The 23,005-nt window shown below is 40.2% G+C and overlaps 1 pseudogene across 1 annotated transcript; it reads right to left on the bottom strand.

Moving 5' to 3' along the window:
* Nucleotides 1-11,745: 11,745 nt before the first annotated feature.
* On the bottom strand, nucleotides 11,746-22,686 carry LOC308197501 (ubiquitin carboxyl-terminal hydrolase 42-like; annotated as a pseudogene). The gene is made up of 15 exons: nucleotides 22,458-22,686; nucleotides 21,550-21,750; nucleotides 20,352-20,462; nucleotides 20,089-20,191; nucleotides 19,858-19,925; nucleotides 19,631-19,701; nucleotides 19,014-19,096; nucleotides 17,673-17,784; nucleotides 17,172-17,312; nucleotides 16,878-16,978; nucleotides 16,276-16,417; nucleotides 14,887-15,596; nucleotides 14,428-14,516; nucleotides 13,005-14,104; nucleotides 11,746-12,506 (listed from the first exon to the last, which is right to left on the bottom strand). The product of its transcript is annotated as a ubiquitin carboxyl-terminal hydrolase 42-like (transcript).
* Between the last annotated feature and the right edge of the window lie 319 nt (nucleotides 22,687-23,005).

Genomic DNA, 23,005 nt, shown 5'->3' with positions numbered 1-23,005 from the left:
TCACAGGGGGCTGCCGGGGGTCTCCAGGCGCCGGGAACAGCGGCAACAGCGGGGACAGAGGGGACAGCAGCGACAGCAGCCGCCACCTCAGCCGAGGCCGTCTCCACAACTGCCACAACGGCCTCGGAACGCCGCCCAACTCGGAGCTCCAGCGTGACGCCTTTTCAACCTGGCCGCGGTGCTCACGGCTAAAAGCAGAGCGTTTCCTCCGGCGTGTCTTTACTGTCGGTGCCGGACCGGCCCTCACCCCGAGCTCTCCCTGCCGGGAGGGCTTTGCGGTTGGGGTTTCCCTCCCGCCGCCGCCGCGGGCAGGCCCCGCGCGCAAGCTGTCCGCGCTGGGGAGCGGCATGTCGCCCGCGGCGAGAGCCCGAGGGCGCGACACGAAAAAGCCCCGACACGAAAAAGCCCCGACGTGCGGGCGAGGCGGCGGGGACACGGCTCTGAGGGAGCGGCCGCTTCGCCCCGCCGTCCTCCTCCCCTCCCGGGCCGCCCCGCCGAGCCCCGTGCGCCTCAGGTGCTGCCCTGAGAGGGCGCTCGGGCACTGGGACAGCTGCCCAGGGCAGTGGTCGTGGCACCGAGCCTGACGGGGGTCCAGAAGTGTTTGAACAATGCTCTCAGACATAGGCTCTGCTTTTGGGGTGGTCCTGTGTGGAGCCAGGAGTTGGACTCGCTCATTATTGTGAGCCCTTTCCACCTTGGGATGTTCTCTGATTCTAGGTCAGCAATCCATTATCTGATGAGAGGTGTGGAGTCATTCGAAGGGAAGAGAGACCAAAACACTTCTGGTTTCCAGAAGCGGGTATTTGGTAACCAAACCGATGATTCCTTTTCTTCTAGAGCGAGTAGCAGCAGGGATCCGCTTTACAATATGCTGGCAACAAGGAAACGAAGAATTGCAAACAAGACGTAGGACTTGAGCAGCAGCTTGTATACATGCATCAGCTTATAAATGAGCACACAGCTGAGCGATAATGCAAAAATTGGACAAACTAAGAGAAGACGTTAACTGTAAATTTTATAGGTATACACTTTACTATGACGTAAGAACTGGGCAAGACCTTTCAGGGAAAAGAGCTGTTGGCATGTAATTTGAAGTAAGCTTCAAATCCCAGAGGATGATTTTGTTGGAACTTTATTCAGCTGAAAACGTGGAAGCCTTGTTTCTGCTTGTGTTAGTTACAGCTCCAGTTTACTTTGGTTGGGAGGGAAGGCATTCCAGGCTAACGTGCTGTACCTGTTCCTTCAGCTCGTTGTCCATAAACGGAGGAGCAAATGAAATTCTTTGAATCTCCATTAAATGCAGCACTACAAAGCGGAGTAGAGGGCGATTTGGCACTTAATTTTTCTGTAAGCAGAAAACCCAACAGAATCTCCACAACAGTTTTCAAATCTTGTCCTGCAGTAAATGACCAGCTGAGTGAAGCTTGCATTTAGAGTATGTGCTCCTACGTTAGAGGGAAATAGCTTTTCCTCTTCAGAAGTGCAACTGAGTGGTGAACTGGCAGCTACGTAGGGAACTAGTTGTACCAAAGGGTTTGTGTTGAAGGCACAGAAAAATATGCAGGTCCCAACAGTAAAGGATTGTCTGTAGGCATCACACTGAGTACAGATGTTGTCCGCGAGTTCGTGCCCAGTGCACCGCGCCAATAAGCACCCAGAGTCGGAATGCACACCAAGGTCTTTTAATTACATAATTAATTACAGAACTCTGCAGAGTCAGGTACTTGGCTATCTTTCGCAAAGCAAGCACACCTCTGACTCGAATCACCGTCATTCATACACAGGAAACTTGTGAAAACTCTCTCTTTGGCTCCTTTTGATTGGTTATTACAGCTCACCTAACTTTTCTCTACTGAGCTTGCGCATTACAGAGGAACACCGGGGGGGGGGGGGGGGGGGGGGGGTACAGGAGGAGGGGGACACACACCGAATCCCACATTAGCAAGGATTATCATTTTGACAGGTGTGATTTCTAATGTGTTAATGACCCTTAATGAGCAAAAGGTTACTACAGGCCAGTCTGGAGCTGGTTTTCTCCTTCTTGTTTTTTCCCTTTTATCCCTTCTCTTCCTTGCTTCTGCTAGCTCAAGGCTACCTGTCTCTCTCCTTCCTTATTTTCTCAGCTAAAAGACTACACAAGCTACAGGCCTCCCTATTTTCTTCAAGGTTTCCTTGCTTTTCTCCCAGCTTTGGGACTACACAGGTGTGCTTTGATATTTGCCAGTATAGCTAAAACTCATGCCAGTCTGCTCACGCACAATATCAGTAAGAGTTAAGGACTGGTTTCATCTGCTTTTTACATAGTAACATCCTCCTTATGTTTTAGATATGCTGTAGTTAAAGCTTAAAGTAGTTCAAGTAGTTAAGTTAAAGGAGTAAAGTTACTCCTTGTGGAGTAATTGCCTTAAGTGACTAGGCATTATAAGCACCCCTCCATCCCAAAAGCTACCCGCCTCCAAGGGGCAACCACCCCTCACTGAGCACATCCTCTGAATTTCTCGGAGCCTGTACCTTTAAACGCAAGCGAGGTAATTTCTACCAATCACAACCAAGATACGCATGACTGGAGTCACTCAAGCTCCACCTAAAAGATAGAAAATAATATAAATTGGCTTAAGAGAAAGGGAATGTTGGGGAAGATACTGTCACGAAGGATACCTTCTGACATCAGTCGACAGGCTGAGCCTCTCACCCCTCCCCCCCCCCGCCCACTGGGATGCTGCGAGGTAAGATCTGAACGCTTGGTTATACCAGGCGTCTCCACGGAAACTTAGAAATCTCTAGCGTCTTTATGCTTTTTAACATCTTAATACCTAGGCCGTGTACCTGTGCATTTCATGCATGCTAGCTTGCTTTTGCAGACAGTGAATTTATCACTGGCAATCCAAAGGACCTGTGTATCTGTTGCCGTAATAAACTGCACTTAATTGCATTGTTCCTGGCCGTGACAGTTCTCCTTGAACGCGACTAGAGCGAGGGCGTGCTGCGTTGTTGGTGGATCCGTGGCCGTGATAGTTCAGTACCCTGAAGCCGACCGGACCCGTAACGGTCAATCGGCTACACCCCTTAATGCGACACTACTAAAGGAAGAAGATGACAGGGCTTGCATTAGGCACGAGTTGCATTAGGCTTTGCATGTGAAAACATCCCCAAATAATTTCACATGGATTTAACGTTTTTAAAGGGAAAAAAACAGGAAGGTGTAGTCTTTCTGTAAGCTACAGCCCTAGATGGTTAAGGCATCAGCATTCATTCCTTTGCTTGACAACAAACTATGAACATACAGAAGAGTTAAATATTTTCATTGCATTCTTAAAGGCGATTTTTCAGACTTGTGCTTCAGTTGTTGGAGTTGAAGAAATCGGTAGACGCCCTTACTTTTACGTTAAGACCAAAATCTTTATCTAAGATTGTGTTATCTAACACAACTAAACTCCCACCCCCACATGTCTTTTTGGAACTTCTGAAAGATCTTTCTGCAGTCCCACTCTGATGGTCTTTCAGTTGTTGAACCTGAGCTGTGCCTACCGCACCAACGAATGCTTTCATGACACAGTATTTTGTCAAAGCAGTTTTGCTTCTTGGAGCTACAGAAGCAGCTCTGGCTACATGATAGGGAACTGTGCTGCACTGGCAAAAACAGACTTACTTACAGACTTAACACCACTTGCTAACTTGATCTATTTCAAATCTCATTTTAACTTTAAAGAGCAATCAGTTTTGCGGTTCCTGTCTTACTAAGTTGCCTTGTTTTGCATGGAAGGTCAGCCTGTGAATGTTTTGCTTTATTGCATGCTTCAAAAAAAGGCTGAGAGGAAGAGACTGGAGGAACCTTTTCTATTCTATAGACTTTCCCCCACGAATGTGGAATTGCAGGCTACTTGGATGAATGTTCGAATGTAAGGGAGCAAGCCTCAGCCAAAGGAGGTAGAATCCTTGCTTAAGAGGAAGTAGCAGTGTGGGGACATCTTTGCTTAATGGGAGCCATTTAAACTCTTCATAGAAACTCAATAAGCTCTACATCTTATGTTTGGAAAGCAGTATGGTTACGCAGCTGCTAACCTAATGACTTGAGTCTTCTGCTCTGCAACCACGTTTTGTTTTCAAGCAGTGCATACATCAGTTTAGGCTTTGGACAAGGAGATTTGTAATGCAAATAGTGATAAACCAGAATCAGTGCTACTGACGAGTGTAATGGTGAAATGCAGCAAATCAAGTGTTCCTGGAGAACTGTGAGATTACAAAACCAATAAGCCATGAAGCACTTTTTTTTTTTTTTTAATCAATTCTTATATGCTGAAATAACACCTTCAAGAAAATCTGTTTATCCAGCCAGGCGACGGTGTCTACCTGTAAGCACAAAGGAAACGCCTTGAGAGTTCGTTTGCTGTATTTGAAGTTCTTATACCCTGCAGAAATAATTATTTAGAGTAACATGTAACTGAGGAGATCGTAGCAGGAAGTATATTATTTCTAGCATTAAATTGCTGCCCCGTTGCCAGTGCAATCTAGGGAGAGAACTGTATATAATAGTTAAACTCCCCTGGACTGACTTAAATTTTAAAATATTCTGACAAAGTAAGCTCTAAATCACTTGACATTTTGAACAGTTTTAAACGGGTACAAAACCGAAGCTTTATAAACCAAGCAGCATTTATAATGCTTCATATATAAAAACAATGCCTATTTTTAAGATTTGTTACATATCTATGTAGATACGCTTGCTGGAAAAGCCAGGTCTGTTGTAGACCAAATGCTGCAGATTAAGACTTGTGGCTTACCAGTTCCATTTCTGTATTTTCTTGGAAAATGTTTCGAGTTAGAGTTTAAATATAAAATGTAAATACTGTACAGATATATATTGAAATAAGTATTTCTTGGTGTACACAGGTGATTTGCATGACAAATACTCTGTATCGATCATTGTTAAAAACGCAATGTTCTGTGTAAATCCACTGCGTATTAATCTTTTCATTTATCATCAAGAGCTGTTACTTAAGCCTGGACATTCTCAAAAATAAAGTGTGAAACTATATACCATTGTGTAGCTCCTCCTTTATCAAGAGTACATGCAAGATAATTGCTCCTTTTTTTTTTCTTTCTAGAGGATGATTCAATTTTATAGCATGGATTATAACCGCTCTTGCAAGTGACCTTCTTTTAAGCACAACAGTTTAAATGATCACGTTACAGAGAAAACCCTTTCACTGCAAAATAGATTCAATAAAGACTTGTGGCTTACCAGTTTCATTTCAAAACCCAAGGTGTTGGGTTTGATGGAAAAATGGTTGGTTTGGATGGTAAAAAGGTCGTCCGTTTTGATGGTAGGTTTAGTCTGAGTATTGAAGGCTTCCATCAGTAAGCTCTGCATCTGAAAGACAAAGGGAAGAAATGTCATTCCCTGTTGTGATACTCAACATGGAACTGTCTGGCTCAGTGGTTTTCTTTCTAAAGAGAGAAGTCACAAGCCTGCACACAGCTTGATCTGCTCTCTGACTACAGGGCTGAACTGACTGGAGAAGGCAGCTTCCAAAGCCCTCCCATTAAACTGACTGCATTTCAGTTCCATGCTAAAATTGGTCAACTGTACAGAATATTAGGACAAAGCTACCTGTTTTGATAGCAAACGGTAGACCTTAGGTAAGTTGCATTCATTTGAAGGTTTGACTGGACGGCATCCTTGTTTTACTAGTGATCTTGTGGTCAAGCTGACCAAATCCTAGCCACAGAACAGAAGCGTTCAGAAACTGGCTAGAGAGAGCACTTATTAGAGAGAGCAGGAATTTAACTGCTTTAACGCTGCTCTTTCTCTCACGTATCTGGAATTTCCTTAAATCACAAATTATCACTAGCTATCCTTGTTAATTTATTCAAAGTAACATGAGTCCAGGTGAAAAGGCACACTCTAACAAGTCCTCAGTTGTTCCTAGTCTGCTCCTAGCTTACTTGAGAGGTTCAATACAGTAAGAAATAAATAAATAAATAAATAACCTGCTGAAGTGGCCTTTTTTCAGATTAGATTCCACCATTCAGAAAATCCTGCTTAAGAGATGTTTTTTCTTTTCTTTGAAAGACTGACCTTCCCCCACATGAAACTAATTAGTATCTTTAGGCTTGATGAAATACATGAATTCCTCAATTTACCAAAATTGCTTTGCACAGCCCTCCCATCCTGCTTATGTTGCAAGCAGCGTATCTAAGTGGGGTACTGTTGGGGTACATCTCTTTCACTCATGTAGCCCAGTGATCCCAATGCCCTGGACTTGTGTAATGTGTGCAAGACATTTACTTTCTCCCTATACTTTTGACTGGTTTAGAATAAGCGAGTTCGCCATCTGCTGGCCAGAGAATTCACCGAAGCCCAAAGAGCATTAGAGCAGACGCATTTTCTTCTGTGCTATTCCTGATTTATCAGCTAGAAGAGACACAGTTTAGTACAATCAGGATTCTTTTGACATTAGTAGCATAAAAAGTCTATTTTTGCAACACTGGTATTTGAAAGACCTCTGTTCAGTCCCTAATTTTGTTCTTGATAATGGGACAGATTGTATTAATGTTTGCAAGAATGTGTGAACAACCAGCCTCCCCTCCATGTCGTATTTTAAGATTAAAACTTGTGGTCGTCCCTGTCTCAAAACACAGTCATGCTTTGCAACAATCGCACTCCCTCTTTAGCTTGAAGGAACTTGTCAGTGCCAGAATCTACTGACTATGGCAATTTACTTCATCATCCAAACCGGGCAGAATTTTTGAAAACCTCTAGCAAGATTTCACTTCTCCAAACATTATGTAGAAGACATTCAGCTGTAAAGCAAGAAGATGAAGTCCTTTGTTTCCTATGCCAGAATGACATTTTCAACACTGAACAGGATTGTCACCGACCGTTAACTGGTTGTTAAGTTGTGGCTAGGTATAAAATGTAGAAAATGTTTAAAAATAAAACTTGCCTTTGGATAGTGAACTGTCTTCTTCGGGGATTACTTCAGTTACCTGTAAGAGGAAAACAGATGATTTGGGGGGGTTGTTTGTTTTTAAGAACGGGTGCAGTCTTGCCAGTAATTTAGCTGGTATTTTTCAAAGTGACCTCTTAGAAACTTTACAGCACTGTTGAATCAACATGTCTCTAACCCTACAATTAAATAATGCTAAAAGATGCAGCAATTTATCTTCCTGCAAGTGCTTATTAAGATATCTGAGTAACTGCGACCGTGGCTTCATCACAGATATATATATATATATATTTAATACTACACACTTCTGCTCAGAAAGAAAATCACGGAAAATGTAAAATTTCATTTGAGATGCTGAATTTGTTGCAGTGTGAGATCTTCTTCATCACATGATTCTATTCGTAATTAAACCATATTATCTACTGAGAGACCAAGATTACGACAAGAACAGCACAGAGTTCAGCATGAAGCCGATCAGGAGCTCAAGTTTGTACTTATTTTTTTGTAAGGAGATGTACCAAGCTGGCTTTTTTATTGTTTCATCAGCACATTTCTAAGCCTATACGAGCAGGGGAAAAAAAAAAAAAAACAAAAAAAACCCAAGTAGAACAATTGCAGGGCTCCTCAGTTTACAGCATGAGGTCGCTTTTTCCAGGTGAAAAGCGGAGCCATAAGTGGCAGTACACTAAAGCCCTGGCACGTGGAGATCCGAGAGGAGAGCTGTTTGGCCCTCCTTTTCACTCCTGGGAACCACATACCTCAAAACCCACAGACTATGGGATATATCTCAGAGAAATCTTGGGAAAGGAGAGCATGAAGAGCATGTTTGTAAATTTATTTCTCCCTGGGCTTCTTCTGCTTCTCCAAGAAATACTTGTTTGAATATAACTTTGGCAGCAGTACTTATGCTGTTTTGCACCTACCACATTTAAAACTCCTACAAAAAACTGAAAAGTTAGACTGAAAAGCATCTCTTTCCGTTCTACTTTGTAAAGCTGCATGTTTTCCTCATGCAAAACAACAGGGGAATGGAAGCTAGAAAAGGAAATGCTGAATGTAAAACAAAACAAAACAAACCTCAGCCCTCCAGGACAAAAGCCGATAACTAAGTGCTTTCTAACATGCTGATTAGGTTTCAAGAGGATACCGCTTTAAATAAGTGTAATTGTCTGTCCATAGGCAGAAGCTGAATAATGGCAGGATGAATATCTATACTTAATTTTTTGTTACTGTCTTCCTGTAGCACACAGGGACTTGTTACGTTTAGGGAAAATGCTAACCTAATGGAGGGTTTAAACCATAAGCTAGTTTGTTATACCAAAATGACTGAGAGAACAAAGCATAAAGTGTTTTCAGATTTCTAGTACACCTTGATTGCTATCCATTAAACTTAAGACAGGTTAAACAAAGCACAGGAAATAAGAGAACTCCTAGTCCCACAACTGGCAAATTGTGCGCACACTTTCCATTCCTGAGAAAATAATACACAAACCTGAAAAATGCATTTAACTGAGAAAACGAAGACATCCTTGTCCTATTGGAAGACTAAGGTGACAGCTCTTGGGCTCAGTGATTTTCAGATAAGCTCCAGTCTTCAACTTGCAGACACCAGTGACAGCTCCTTTTTTTGCATTGAAAGGGAAAATGTTTCAACAACACATTGAAAACATACTTAAGGGACAAGAAACAAAATCAAGACTGCAGTGAGAAGGAAAACAGAAAAACAATACTGGGAAAAAAAAAAAAAAGAGAAAAGAGAAAAGACCTTGGTCTTTGTATCGACCAACGAGATAAGCCTTACACATTTTTAAGTTTATTTTTGACGATTGATTGATGCGTTACCAGATATTAAGTACTAATCAAGAGCAAATATTAACACTAGTAAGAATAAATCCGATCCACCAGCCCTTATTCAAAATACATCAATTTCTAATTTGGAGACAACGTCTCTCTGACAAGGAAGTAGAAAAGCTGTAAATACCGATATAGTTTCCTCTCCCGATGTTCCATATACATACCGACGCTGTTCCTACACCTACACTCTGAGCATAAATTTATGTTGACATGAGTATCGGGTGTTATTTCTCTCTCTGTTTGCCTTGAGAGACTCTCCTCCTGTCCACTGAAAAGTAAACTCAAGATTCCAGATCAGTTAAGACAGTTGCTAGCCCCCCATTCAGAGTTCTGCAGCAGCACTGTTCAGATTTTTCAGCAGTCTCTTTACAAAATGACCACTTATAAGTGTACAAAAACACTTATCACCTAGCTTCTCAGTAGGTACACGTTTGGCCTCTCTTAAGCAGAGAGTCAATCACAGCTTAAGATTTTATACAAGATCCCATTTTCAAGTTTGGGGTTATTTCAGAAAATCTTTTTGCCTAGAAACAGTACTACTAGTAACACTTGAACTGGTTTGCCAGCACAACCTTTTACCCTGTTAGAAATGATGTTGACTTCTACCTTCATGTAGCATACATAGTGTCCTGTGCGACAGCTGATTCCATGATGCACCAGCACCGCATATAAGGCGTAGAGGAGTGGTTCTCCACTTGACTGAGACATGTAGGCTCGGAGGTCCAAATACTCAGGATATTTTACCTCCTAAAGAGAGACCAAGAAGATAGAAAAATTATATCAGAGTACTTCGCGGACTAGCCAGAGAAAAACACTTCCAAAAAACAGAGACTGGAATTATATGAATATATTTCTTGATTCACTAAAAATAAGTCTTCCCATAAGCAATGTTTAATACTAGAAGTTGCAGACAACTGTTTCCTGATGAATTAGCCTTCTCAGAGGAAAGTATATGCTTCTTGTCAAGCAGGAACTTTACTGATATTAAGAGAAAAATGAAAAAAAGAGAAAATGAAAATAAAAGCAGACCATTTCTCTATATTCTTAAGGTATATTCTTAATATACCTTGTTGATCTTTCCACCTGTGAAATCTGCAAATCTTTTCAGTGATATTGTGAGAACGTTGGAAGAACGGTGTATGGTAAATCTCTTGGATGCAGGAACCATCTTTTTACACCTTAAAAACAAGCAGAGACAAGTGTTTGAAAGCATCTTCTTTTTCGCCCCCAAAACAAACTCCTTTTAATGTCTCACGCATGCTTATGCTATTTGAATGATATTTACTTGCATCATGTGTTTGGTTTTTTCTTTTCATAAACCCATGCACTGCATGTCACGTTTGTTAATACAGAGAAGAAGGTAAGTTTTACCAACAACTCAGAGCACAGCGGGAACAGGAATCTCTCACGAAAGCATATTACCAGGGAGTTATAAAATATAAACAAAAAATAGTAAAAATGAGTTATATATAAGACTAATAACAGTTATCAGCAATGGAAAAAGTACCGTACATGTGCAAGGCCTTTCCTTTTAAGCTCACAAAAAGACAGAAAATTCTGGCTTTAAGTGTGACTGAACCGATCACACCTCAAAGAGCACGTTAAGGAAGGACCATGCAATTCAGATGTGAGGTGCTATTACAGTTCTTTCTCTTCCTCAGACATCACTTATGAGAATCCTGAATACGCTGCATGTTGCTTTCTAGGATCCGCAGGCTAAGACGAACCTGGGATTAAATTGCTTTAATAACCTATTGGACGCTCTTGATTCGACACCTTAATTTCCTTAGTATCCAACAACAAGAAGTGGATACTGCATTTTTCATTTAGAGGGGTCAGGCATGAATCCTACAGAACTGAGCCGGGCACTCTGTGCTTTTCTGAGGGGATGTTTGACTAACAGCTTGTTTTGCCAAACCATCTTATGCAAATGTTCAATTGTTTCTCACATACGTAGAAACATCTTACATATTGATCAGCACAGAGAGCGCCTGAACTCAACAGGCTTTCCCTGTGCACGGGTTAGGCTTAAGGGAGCTCATTTCGGACATTAGTCCACATCGACAGGCTTCACAGTTCAAGAGCTGTGCAAGACGCTGTTTAGTGAGCCAGCACAGGCTGCTAACATTCATTACCACAGAGCCAGCTCACATTCCCTGACACTCAATCTAACTTTGTTTCACAGTGAACGCTAGGACCTGCAGGAACCTGCTGCTGCCTTCCACTCCAAATCATTCTCCACAGCTCCTTGCTTCAGCTCACCACTACTTACTGGGCATGTCTTTTCACTTCTGCCAATATGAATATTTCAGCATGCAGCTACACGCCTAGGAAGCTTGACAAGCCATGGTGCAGACAATGCTACGAGAAAAGTCCAATATCAGCTAATAGCCACTCTTCTTAGATTTCCAAAACAGATGTAACGTTTTCAAGTTTGGGATTATTTCCGTGCACCAGTTGTTTAAACAAAATGAAGCAACAACAACAACAACGAAGCTGCGTCTCCTTATTTCTAAATGAAGTTAAAAGATAACTTATGCTCTAAGTCATGCAATACATAAAACTAATATCTAGCATTAAGACATAATTAGTTAATAATCTCACTCGCTACATTTGTAGCAATTCTCTCCATCCAGCTCTTCAGGTTTCACAAATAGTTCTAGAGCTCTGGTAACAGATGAAACCGCCTAGAGGAGCGAGAGAGAAGAGCGTAAAGTCACTGTAAATTCAAAATTCCAGAGACGCACTAGGAGTTTATAAGAGAACCTGACTAATACATACTTAAGCGATCTACTATGAGCACTGTCAAGAAGGAGGCAGAAAGAGCATGCTCAGCGTTTACCTCACCTGGAAGTCATTTTACTTTGAAACAAATCATTTTCCAGTAACGCAGACAGCATCTATAGTGTGCTTTGTCATCAATACTGGCAACAAATCCAGCAGTCTAACAATTAGATGTATATTGAGGTAGAACAACAAAGAAGTTTTGACAGTATCATAATTTGTGCAGACATAAAATTCTTTCCGCTTAAACCCAATGCAAATTTGGAGACTCTTTACATGGCTTCCATCAGCGCATTCCTCTATATTCTTAAACCTATAATAGCAGGGAAAAAAAGAAAAAGACAAAAAAAAAAAACAAAAAGGAGAAAAAAAGCAGGATTTTTACATAGTACATATTTTTACATATTACATAGTTTACATATCCCTCCACATGCTGTTCTGAATAATAGCCAAAATATTCATAGCCACTGTATTTGTTCTCCCCACACAGCTGAAAAAACAACATTTGAAACATATTTTTCAAAACATATTTTAATATCCAGCAGACTGTTCAGTCATCAAGCATTTAAAGACTGTTTTAGATAATCTCTAGATTAATCTAAAAGGAATCCCATAAACATGCTGCAGCCGCTTACCTTTAATATACTCGCTGGATGCGATGTTTCTTCCTTTCACCTGCACTGGAAGGCTTCCCTTCCTTGTGAGGTTGTTTACTGCCCTCACTTCTGCATTGCTCTCATAAAGAGCCATCTGGAGGATGGGATTCTTCCTTCTTCTCCCGGGTTTTCTTCTGGAAACGAGGATCTAAGTGTTCCAAGAAGCCTTTCACTTTCCTGATGTTTCTCCTTTTTCTTCTTTTTGTTACGCTTGCGATTGGCATTGTCAAAGTGGAGCGCAGAGAAATACAAATCATAAAGTCTGAAAGAAACATGCAAGTTAAAAAGAGAAAAAAAGATGTGGCACTTGTTGCATACAGGAAACTTTATTTATTTTACCACAGGCGATGATTTGCCGCATGTCAGCTATTTTGTGGTACTTTGTGCACATGTAACTTCCTTTAGATGCAGCAAACTTAAGCCCTCAGATTGAAGGACCATAGGTCCTGGTTGGTACACAGATCATTAACAATGGTTAGCTCTGGAATATGTGCAAGTAAAAAAAAAAAAATATTTTAACCTAATCCAGAATGGTGTGCAGATGTGATTCGAACTACGTGGTCCAAAGCTAGTGCTCTGACACAATTCAGCAATACCTTTCCTGTCTTCACTGATCAACCTAATGATCCCCAGTCATGATCCCCAGCCAGATTATGCTATCTAAATAACTCAGAAACTATGAAAAAAAAAACAAAACATGAGAAGCACCCAGAAAAGAATTAGGAAAAAAAATGCTGATTAGGCTGGAATCCCTGCTTACTTGGAATCCTTCTCTCCCTGTTTATCTTCAGACTTCTTTTTCTTCTAGAACTTCTTATATTTTTTCATGTTTTCACCACCTAAAACCTCCTTTTCTACCTTTCTGCGTTGCCTTTCTATTTCACTTTCACTACCTTCTGCACGAGTATATTGTCTTTTTCTGTTTCCTTCTTTTGCCTTTTTCTGGCGACAGTTCTCCAAATGAGCTGACACAGGCGGAAGTGCATGTCTCTCACGCGAATGTTTTCCAGAATGTTGCTGAGCTACTGAGCAACGATGTGAGTCTGCTCTGGGTGTGCTAAAGTGATGTACATCTTCCTCTCTCAAGAGGGAACCGTGAGGCCATCTGCTTTTGTAATGATAACGCTTATGTGACCTGCTGGAGTAAGTCTGAGTCAATTTGTCAAAGTCTTTATCACCGTGAGAGAACTTTCTCTCTCTACTGTCTCCTGCTGCATGAGGTGAATAGTAATCCTTGTAATAGCTACATTTTTCCCATTTCCGTGGTTCATCTTGATAGTATCTTTCTCTGCTCCAACTTCTTTCCCCTTTGGAATGGTAATATCTAGCGCTATCTTGTTCTGATCTTCCTCTGCTTCGAGATCTGTACTTTGAATATTTTACTGGTCTTCTGCCATTATCAGGGCTGTTCCTTTCACTATGGGAAGATCTGTACCTGCTTCCCTCCCAATACTCCTGCTTGCGACGCTTTTGCTTAACAACTTCCACACTCCGAGAGCACCTTCTCTTGCTGGAATGACCATCTTTTTACTCTCCTTCTCTTCAGTAGGAGAATGTTCCCTCTTTCTCTGGTAACGCTCTTTGTCAGATTTTTTAGTCTCGTCCTTTGTATCTTGGCATCTATCTGTAATAGCTAAGGAGGAAAGGTTTTTAGAACTACATTCACTGTCAGACTTTAGAGGGGAAGTTTGCCGCAATTTCTCACCAGTCTCAGAAGACTCTTTGATGTAGAAAACATTTTCTTCTGAAATCAGTTCATGTTCTTTTGATCTTCTTGGTTTCTCCTTGTCTCCACGGTCATCACATTGGTACTGTTCAAGGTATTCATCATTCTCAGTAGATTTCGGAGGTCCCGGGACACTGCACAAAATAAAAACACGTTTCCGTCTCCCTCCACCTGCTGCTCTGAGAAAAAAGGGGTGGGGGCGACGGGGGAACAGCCAATGTTTCTCCAGATAATGGAGAAAAATGGAAAAACATTCTATGAAGAAACACAAGTTCTCCGCGAGGCACCAGCCTGCATCAGAGTGCTATGCACAGTGTCGATCATTAGTTCTGTTCGCAACACTGGCCATACAGTACGGAATTCTACTGATTTAAATCCTTCCATTAAATAGTATTAGTAGACAGATAAAACCGCAATGAACTTCCATAAAATCTTAATCAGACTGTGCTCATTTTACCTTATTTCCTCTGACAAGCTGTTCAGCTGGCTGGCCGTGAGGGATTCCATGATGACTTCTCGAGGGACTGGAGGCATAGCTCCAGGCATCTGCAACTAAAACGCACAAGTCAGCAGACAGAAAAAATACCATTTGTGCTGAGGACTAGTCTTCTCAGAATTTCTACATTAAATGCTAAGCAAGATCGCTTTGTGTTGTATGCATTATCTACACTTCAAAGATAACGCCAACTCACCTCCCAAAATCTACTTTATGAAACTTAAGAATTTTTATCTCAGCTCAGCTTAAGCTGACAAGTTCTAATGTCAGCTCAGCTCTGCAAATTCTAATGGCATAATATCACAAAGGGTTACGATCAAATTTGTGCTGTGTTTTCTCAGCATTTCGCCTGAATTAGGAACATGATAAACACTCCCGAATACATCGTGGGTGAGAAATTCTCGATGGAGCAAACTACTATGTTTCAAGCAATCCGTTTGTTTTAGAAAAGAACATCTCACAAGGTTTAACAGGTTCAACTTGGCAAGTGGAATCATCAAGTTTCAGTCCGTTTTCTTTAGATTCATGAACTAAACTAATAGCACCATTCAGTGAATCAGTGTTTGGCAGCTCATGCTGGGATCTTCCTTCATCAGCATTCTGACAGGAAGAATGGGAATTCTGCGATGTACGGACTACCTTTCCAACCAAAATTCCACATTGCATTGCAATTCCTTTTAAATAAGCCCTTTGACTCCTCCTCAGATTTTCCTGAAGATTCTGCACCGTAAGGGACTGTGTTATCAGAGCTGAGTTTAGGATTTCCATTCACCTTTGGCTCCACAAAAATTTCAGCAGAAACTCTTTTTTTTTTTTTTTTGTATTTGTATTTGCTTCATTTGCTTTACCGAATTTGTGATTGTGGATGAAGGAACAGCCTTGTAGAGATCTTCATCCTCCACAGCACTGCTAAGACAGTCAGGCTGTGACACAGTCTGACGAGCAGGCAATTTATTGTGAATACTGATGGTGATCTTCTGGTTTTTTGACGTATCAGTAATTGAAGGCCTGGTAATCGCCTGTTCTTGAACACAGGCCATTGGTGGTGCTGAAGATGGCCTTTTTAGGGTGACACCAGTGGTATTTGCATCCTCTTTTATGGATCCATTTCCATTTAAACGACTTGAATTCTGTATTTAAAAAGAAGAAATTGCAAGACGGGTTAATGGAAACACTCCATTTAACATTTTTAAACATGTCATTCTCCTACTAAGTATTTCTACAAATGGTCTTAACACCTAAAAAGCAAAAAACACTGCCCTTAAAAGATAAATGCAAGTCCCATAAGTGTATTTAATTCCTGCTTTTGGTTTACTGCATATTGATATCAAATTAACATCATTTTTGAAAACCATCCAAACAACTTAACATTGCCTAAAGCTATTCCCAAATATATTTAGTTTCCCCTTTAAACATACCCCAAAAAGCCTGGAATAATTGTTCTGGTGCTCAGGAATAAGACAATTTGGTTTCCCTGTCTTAGCTAAAGTGACGTCGATAGGAAAAACAAGTCCTCTTTTAAATGATTCGAGGATTAGTACACTCTACTTAAATTGTCAAAGAGCGTAGCTCTCTGTGCTTTACAAAGCTGTCTAGGAGGTATAAACAATGGAGTCGCATGGCTGCGCAATTCAGCAGTAACCACTGTTTGAATGACTCTGGCTGTAGCATGAGGGCTGTGAAGACAGCTGCAGCGTGGGAAGGAAAACAAAACAAAGATGCCAAAAACCAAACAAAAAACCCCACACCAAACCCCAAACCCACTGTCCGTTTGGTGCCATTATCTGCCCTCCCGCTTCCCTAAATTACCTTAATCATATGAGGAGGAAGTCGTGGTCCCAGAAATCCAGCCTGCTTACTGTTAGCCCCCCGCTGACCAGGGGGGAATGAACAGGGATAAGACGGTGCTGCTAAGTAAAAAGCACGTTCTCCGAGCGTCAAATCATAGCGCCTTCAGAAAAGAGCAGTGATCTCAGTTTAGTTTTTCTTTCGGCCTACTCTTGGATTAAATCCCATCCTATAATTTTATAGGAACAGTTCATACGATATGGAAGCCTTCTCTACAGAAGACTTAGCCAAGACTACAAACTGAAAAGTAGGTAACAGTCTTCCTACTATGACTATCACTTTCAGAGCAATAATTCATTCTTACACCACAGATGGCCTTCATTTCTCTCCTTCTCTAAATTAGCCAGCTACAGATAACACATATACAGCAATTTACACAAGTGCTGCAGTTTAAGGCCAAGCAACAAAAGATAATAAATGACAGAGAATTTCAAGTTAGACAGAACTGAATTAGAGAAATAATCATCTTTTCCTGGGAGAGAAAGAAAAACACTTGCAAAAAGAAAAGTATCAATAACAGGAGAGTAAATCTCTTCTGAACACATTTGAATACTTGTTATTACCTGATATAAAAAAGTAAGTAAGCTTGCTGACCAAGAACTCTTTTAATGTCAGTACGGACTACTTTTGCATCATTCATCTGATACCAAAGTCCATTACCAGCCTGCAAATAAAGACAACGATATCTTTAGATGAATTGCATGTTTTCCAAATGAAATCACAGATAGCAATAAAATACACACGTGTCAAATAAACATATAATGAAATCTTTTTCCCTAGAAACAGTACTACTAGTAACACTTGAACTGGTTTGCCAGCACAACCTTTACCCTGTTAGAAATGATGTCGACTTCTACCTTTATGTAGCATACATAGTGTCCTGAGCGACAGTTGATACCATGATGCACCAGCACCGCATATAAGGCATAGAGGAGTGGTTCTCCACTTGATTGAGACATGTAGGCTCGGAGGTCCAAATACTCAGGATATTTTACTTCCTAAAGAGAGACCAAGAAGATAGAAAAATTATATCAGAGTACTTCGCGGACTAGCCAGAGAAAAACACTTCCAAAAAACAGAGACTGGAATTATATGAATATATCTCTTGATTCACTAAAAATAAGTCTTCCCATAAGCAACGTTTAATACTAGAAGTTGCAGACAACTGTTTTCTGATGAATTAGCCTTCTCAGAGGAAAGTATATGCTTCTTGTCAAGCAGGAACTTTACTGATATTAAGAGAAAGAATAAGCCATAGTCGTTAGTCTACAATTATTGTCTGAAAATATTAACAACTTTCAGCTTTGGGGGATGTCCCATTACATGATGACAAAGTTGCATTACAGCGGGAAATATACCTTGTTGATCTTTCCACCTGTGAAATCTGCAAATCTTTTCAGTGATATTGTGAGAACGTTGGAAGAACGGTGTATGGTAAATCTCTTGGATGCAGGAACCATCTTTTTACACCTTAAAAACAAGCAGAGACAAGTGTTTGAAAGCATCATCTTTTTTGCCCCCAAAACAAACTCGTTTTAATGTCTCATGCATGCTTATGCTATTTGAATGATATTTACTTGCATCATATGTTTGGTTTTTTCTTTTCATAAACCCATGCACTGCATGTCACGTTTGTTAATACAGAGAAGAAGGTAAGTTTTACCAACAACTCAGAGCATAGCGGGAACAGGAATCTCTCACGAAAGCGTATTACCAGGGAGTTATAAAATATAAACAAAAAATAGTAAAAATGAGTTATATATAAGACTAATAACAGTTATCAGCAATGGAAAAAGTACTGTACATGTGCAAGGCCTTTCCTTTTAAGCTCACAAAAAGACGGAAAATTCTGGCTTTAAGTGTGACTGAACCGATCACACCTCAAAGAGCACATTAAGGAAGGACCATGCAATTCAGATGTGAGGTGCTATTACAGTTCTTTCTCTTCCTCAGACATCACTTATGAGAATCCTGAATACGCTGCATGTTGCTTTCTAGGATCCGCAGGCTAAGACGAACCTGGGATTAAATTGCTTTAATAACCTATTGGACGCTCTTGATTCGACACCCTAATTTCCTTAGTATCCAACAACAAGAAGTGGATACTGCATTTTTCATTTAGAGGGGTCAGGCATGAATTCTACAGAACTGAGCCGGGCACTCTGTGCTTTTCTGAGGGGACGTTTGACTAACAGCTTGTTTTGCCAAACCATCTTATGCAAATGTTCAATTGTTTCTCACATACGTAGAAACATCTTACATATTGATCAGCACAGAGAGCGCCTGAACTCAACAGGCTTTCCCTGTGCACGGGTTAGGCTTAAGGGAGCTCATTTCGGACATTAGTCCACATCGACAGGTTTCACAGTTCAAGAGCTGTGCAAGACGCTGTTTAGTGAGCCAGCACAGGCTGCTAACATTCATTACCACAGAGCCAGCTCACATTCCCTGACACTCAATCTAACTTTGTTTCACAGTGAACGCTAGGACCTGTAGGAACCTGCTGCTGCCTTCCACTCCAAATCATTCTCCATAGCTCCTTGCTTCAGCTCACCACTACTAGAAAATGAAGCAACAACAACAACAACAATGCTGCGTCTCCTTATTTCTAAATGAAGTTAAAGGATAACTTACGCTCTAAGTCATGTAATATATAAAACTAATATCTAGTATTAAGACATAATTAGTAATAATCTTACTCGCTACATTTATAGCAATTCTCTCCATCCAGCTCTTCAGGTTTCACAAATAGTTCTAGAGCTCTGGTAACAGATGAAACCGCCTAGAGGAGCGAGAGAGAAGAGCGTAAAGTCACTGTAAATTCAAAATTCCAGAGACGCACTAGGAGTTTATAAGAGAACCTGACTAACACATACTTAAGCGATCTGCTATGAGCACTGTCAAGAAGGAGGCAGAAAGAGCATGCTCAGCGTTTACCTCACCTGGAAGTCATTCTACTTTGAAACAAATCATTTTCCAGTAACGCAGACAGCATCTATAGTGTGCTTTGTCATCAATACTGGCAACAAATCCAACAGTCTAACAATTAGACGTATATTGAGGTAGAACAACAAAGAAGTGTGACAGTATTATACTTTGCGCAGCAATAAAATTCTTTCCCCTTAAACCCAATGCAGACGTGGAGACTATTTACAGGGGTTCCACAGAAGGACAAAGTCCAATCCACTTTCTAACCACCACCAAGCTCTTATATTTTAACATTGTACGTGGTTTGGTTTTTTAAGTTAAACAAGTTTAATTTAGAAAGTTATACATGTACTTAAACATCATGAATTATATTTACAAAACCTCCTACCTTTACATCCAAAGTGATATCAAGAAATGCCTCATACGTATCTGAAACTGCTTTGCAATTCAAGCACTTCACTGGAAGCAAAATATAAATGCTTAACAACACGTGAAGGAGACTAACTGTCCACATTCAAGTTGTCGATAGATACTACTTCAGACAAACTACAGACTGCTTTACTACCGACAAAAGACACAGATCAGTTCTAAGGACAGGAATATTTTTAAAAGTACCTCTTGATCTTAGAAATCCTCCAAATATTTGATGAATGATGGTGGTAGCTTGAGAAGATCTGTCCAATCTGGAAATAAATTATAATCAGACCTCAGAAGATTTAAGGCACACAGTTAACTCTTCAAAGAGTTTTATGAAAACCAAGGATGACCTAGACTTTCAGTTTTGATAGTAAATAAAGGCCTAAAAGGTGCTAGAGAACGTATAAAAGTGAATTTGTTTATGCTTACTTGGTGCTTCCATTCAAGCACGCTTCCTGCATAGCATCAACAGTATAGCGCAAGAACTCGTGTGCGTCTTCTTGACTGCCAAAACGGAAATGTTGTCCTATTCCTAAATAAGAAGATGATAGTATTCACCTCATTTAAAAATGAAGTAATTCTCCTGTTTCTAAAATCTCTCTTCTTTACAGTGTTAAAACCATTTATACACATCAAATAATTATTTGAAGATTACAAGATGCTGAAAAAGAAACACATCTGAAGCCACTTACGACTGAGATTATTGATAACACGCGTAGGCTCGATGGCATCAACAGTGCAACGCAGGGCCTGGTTAATGTGAGTCTCCATCGTGCACATCATGCAAAAATCTTGTTCACGACCTGAAGAGTGAAAGAAGAAAGCATCCCAGTCTAGCGAAACAGACATAACTACAAACAAACATATAAGTAACATTTAAACTATAGATACAATATCCACTCTCCTTGTCCCAACAGTCTCCTAACATTTCATTTCACACAACTTTATAGAATAAAAATATCCATTAAGCCTGTATTCAAGTGCATTTTGTGATGAGAAATCTAAAAGACTACTGCAAAGTCACGTTTGTAAAGGCTGACAGGAATGTGAACTCCACAGGTTGCAAAATGTATGAGGAAAGAATATTTGACCTTGATGATACAGCATTAAGAGAACGTGGGTTATTTTCAGCACAGTGCTGTCAGGTGAGCTTCATGATACAGAGCTACGAGTCCTTTGGGAAAAAGGAAAAATTACAGTAATGTATGTAATAGTACTTCTGCCCTCCTTTTTTCAACAGGATTCTCAACTGAAACGATTTCTATATACAGGAAGAAAACAGTTAAATTTCTAGGTATCGATACAAAGATACCAGCCTAAAAAGCATACAGGTTTAGTACAACATTTACTTTATAGTACAACATTTTATTTAGGACAAAATCAGTCTAGATTTTAATACAGTCCCACAAAAAAATCTAGTCGTGTTCATAACAGCTCATATTGCTTTCTAGGTTTTTTTTGTTTTTTTTTTTTTTTTAATTGGTTCAACAACGAACAGACCATTTATTGTAGTGCATTATGGAACCTCGGCTGTGCAGACTAAAGACCTATGATGCCAACATCCTAAATTTTATTGCCTTTCTAGCAGCAGGAAGCCCAAATAGCCCAAATGCCAAATGTTCATTAAATGCATTACTGTCCAATGCACTTCATTATTCCCATGAAGCAAGAAAAGATCCTTTTAAAAAAACAAACAAACAAACAAACAAAAAAAACACATGGTGCATTAAACGCACTCCATATGCTATTCCGAGCCCACTGCTAATACAATGCTCAAAGCCAGCGTCTACAGGTAAAATCAGACAAGTAAGTTTGTCTCACAGAATCACTGCTGTTCTTTCACCTTCACAGCTATCCAACAGATTTAAAATACTGTTAGAAAGTACTCACATGACTGGCTGTGCTCAAGAGAAAGCATGTAATTGGCAAGTGGGGGGGTGTAGGTCAAACACTGTAGAGTAGCATTAAGAAAACACGTGTTGCCAAGATTGTACAGGCCAACTCCAACACTTTGTGTTTCTTGCCAATCCATACGTATCTTCTCAGGTGGAAAAAGAATCCTTTGTGGCGGAGCAATTCCATCATTAACAACTGCAAGAAAGTTATATTTAAAAAGAGATTTTGTTTGTTTGTTTCTAAGAAAGGTATTAAGTATATATAGGTATAGTGAATATATAAAGTATATATAGGCATAGTAAAAATACTATTCTGCGGGAGCACCTAGAGGAACTAGCTACAATCCAAAACAGAAAAACTTATTGCAGACACCTTTAATACCGCCATCTTCAAATTGGCTGGTCAACACAACGTTTTGGGAAAAAAAAGTTTAGTCAACCATTTTAATTTCTTCCTTATTATATGCTTTTTTCCTTATTATAACTTCAACCACAAACTTAGACTTGAAATTATATGGTAATAAATGCAAGGACAATGTAAAAACAAATAACTAGGAATGACGGTACCCCTACAAATATCAGATCTTTTCCTGAGCAATCTTAACATTCAAAAACCTGTGAATAATGGAACCTGTGAATAGCAACAATCAAACACTTTTCTTTGCAAAACAGAAAAGATATGGATGAATCAGTGCATTACAAAATGCTCCCCACATTTCTCTGTCGACTGTAAATATATCAAAATTAATTTCTGTAACGTCAGTCACTTCAGTTGCCTTAGGAGAATCGCTTTGGAAGTCTTTATTCACAGTAGTCCTGTTCTCTATCAGTGCAACAAGCAAGAACTACCACTTTCTACTTTTGTTTTGAAGAAAACGGAGGCAGGATAAAGCGCACACTTACTTAGATCTCTTTGGGCAAAAGGCTTAGATTTTTCAGAGGATCTACAATAAATAGCACCTCCACATCCTTGGGCCACAGAGACTTGGCTTGAATCTTCTGCAGGTGGTATCCGGCCCCAGTTTGCGGTGCGTGACATCAGTTTTTTAGTACTCGGTTTCTTGGATTTGCCAGACCGCCTTGAAGATGGCTTTTTAGACTTTGAAGATTTGGGCTTGTTAACTATGGTCATTGTTCTCATCTGCGACAGAGACAAATGTTCTGGCTGACGTAAGAATACCAAGAAGCATTCCAAGAAGAAAAGAGTAGTAGAAGTCCTGTCACTTAATCTCAAAGAAACGGCCTTGAAGAACTAAATTGCTGGTATGAATGATTTAAAAGGAATCCCCAAACTAAACACACAAAGGAAAAATTTCCATCAAAACTCTATCAGTATTACTTTTAGCTTCTGCAGAACTAGTGGCTGATGCCATTTCTTTCACTTTCGTAGGATTTTAATCCATTACAACTCTGGAGTCTTTTTAATATAAAAATGCAAATGACATTCTCTG

This window comes from Anser brachyrhynchus, assembly GCF_964034855.1.
Source record: "Anser brachyrhynchus genome assembly, chromosome: 6".
Classification (NCBI taxonomy): domain Eukaryota; kingdom Metazoa; phylum Chordata; class Aves; order Anseriformes; family Anatidae; genus Anser; species Anser brachyrhynchus.
The sequence above is the reverse complement of the archived record's forward strand: the minus strand, read 5'-3'. Positions and strand labels throughout refer to the sequence as shown.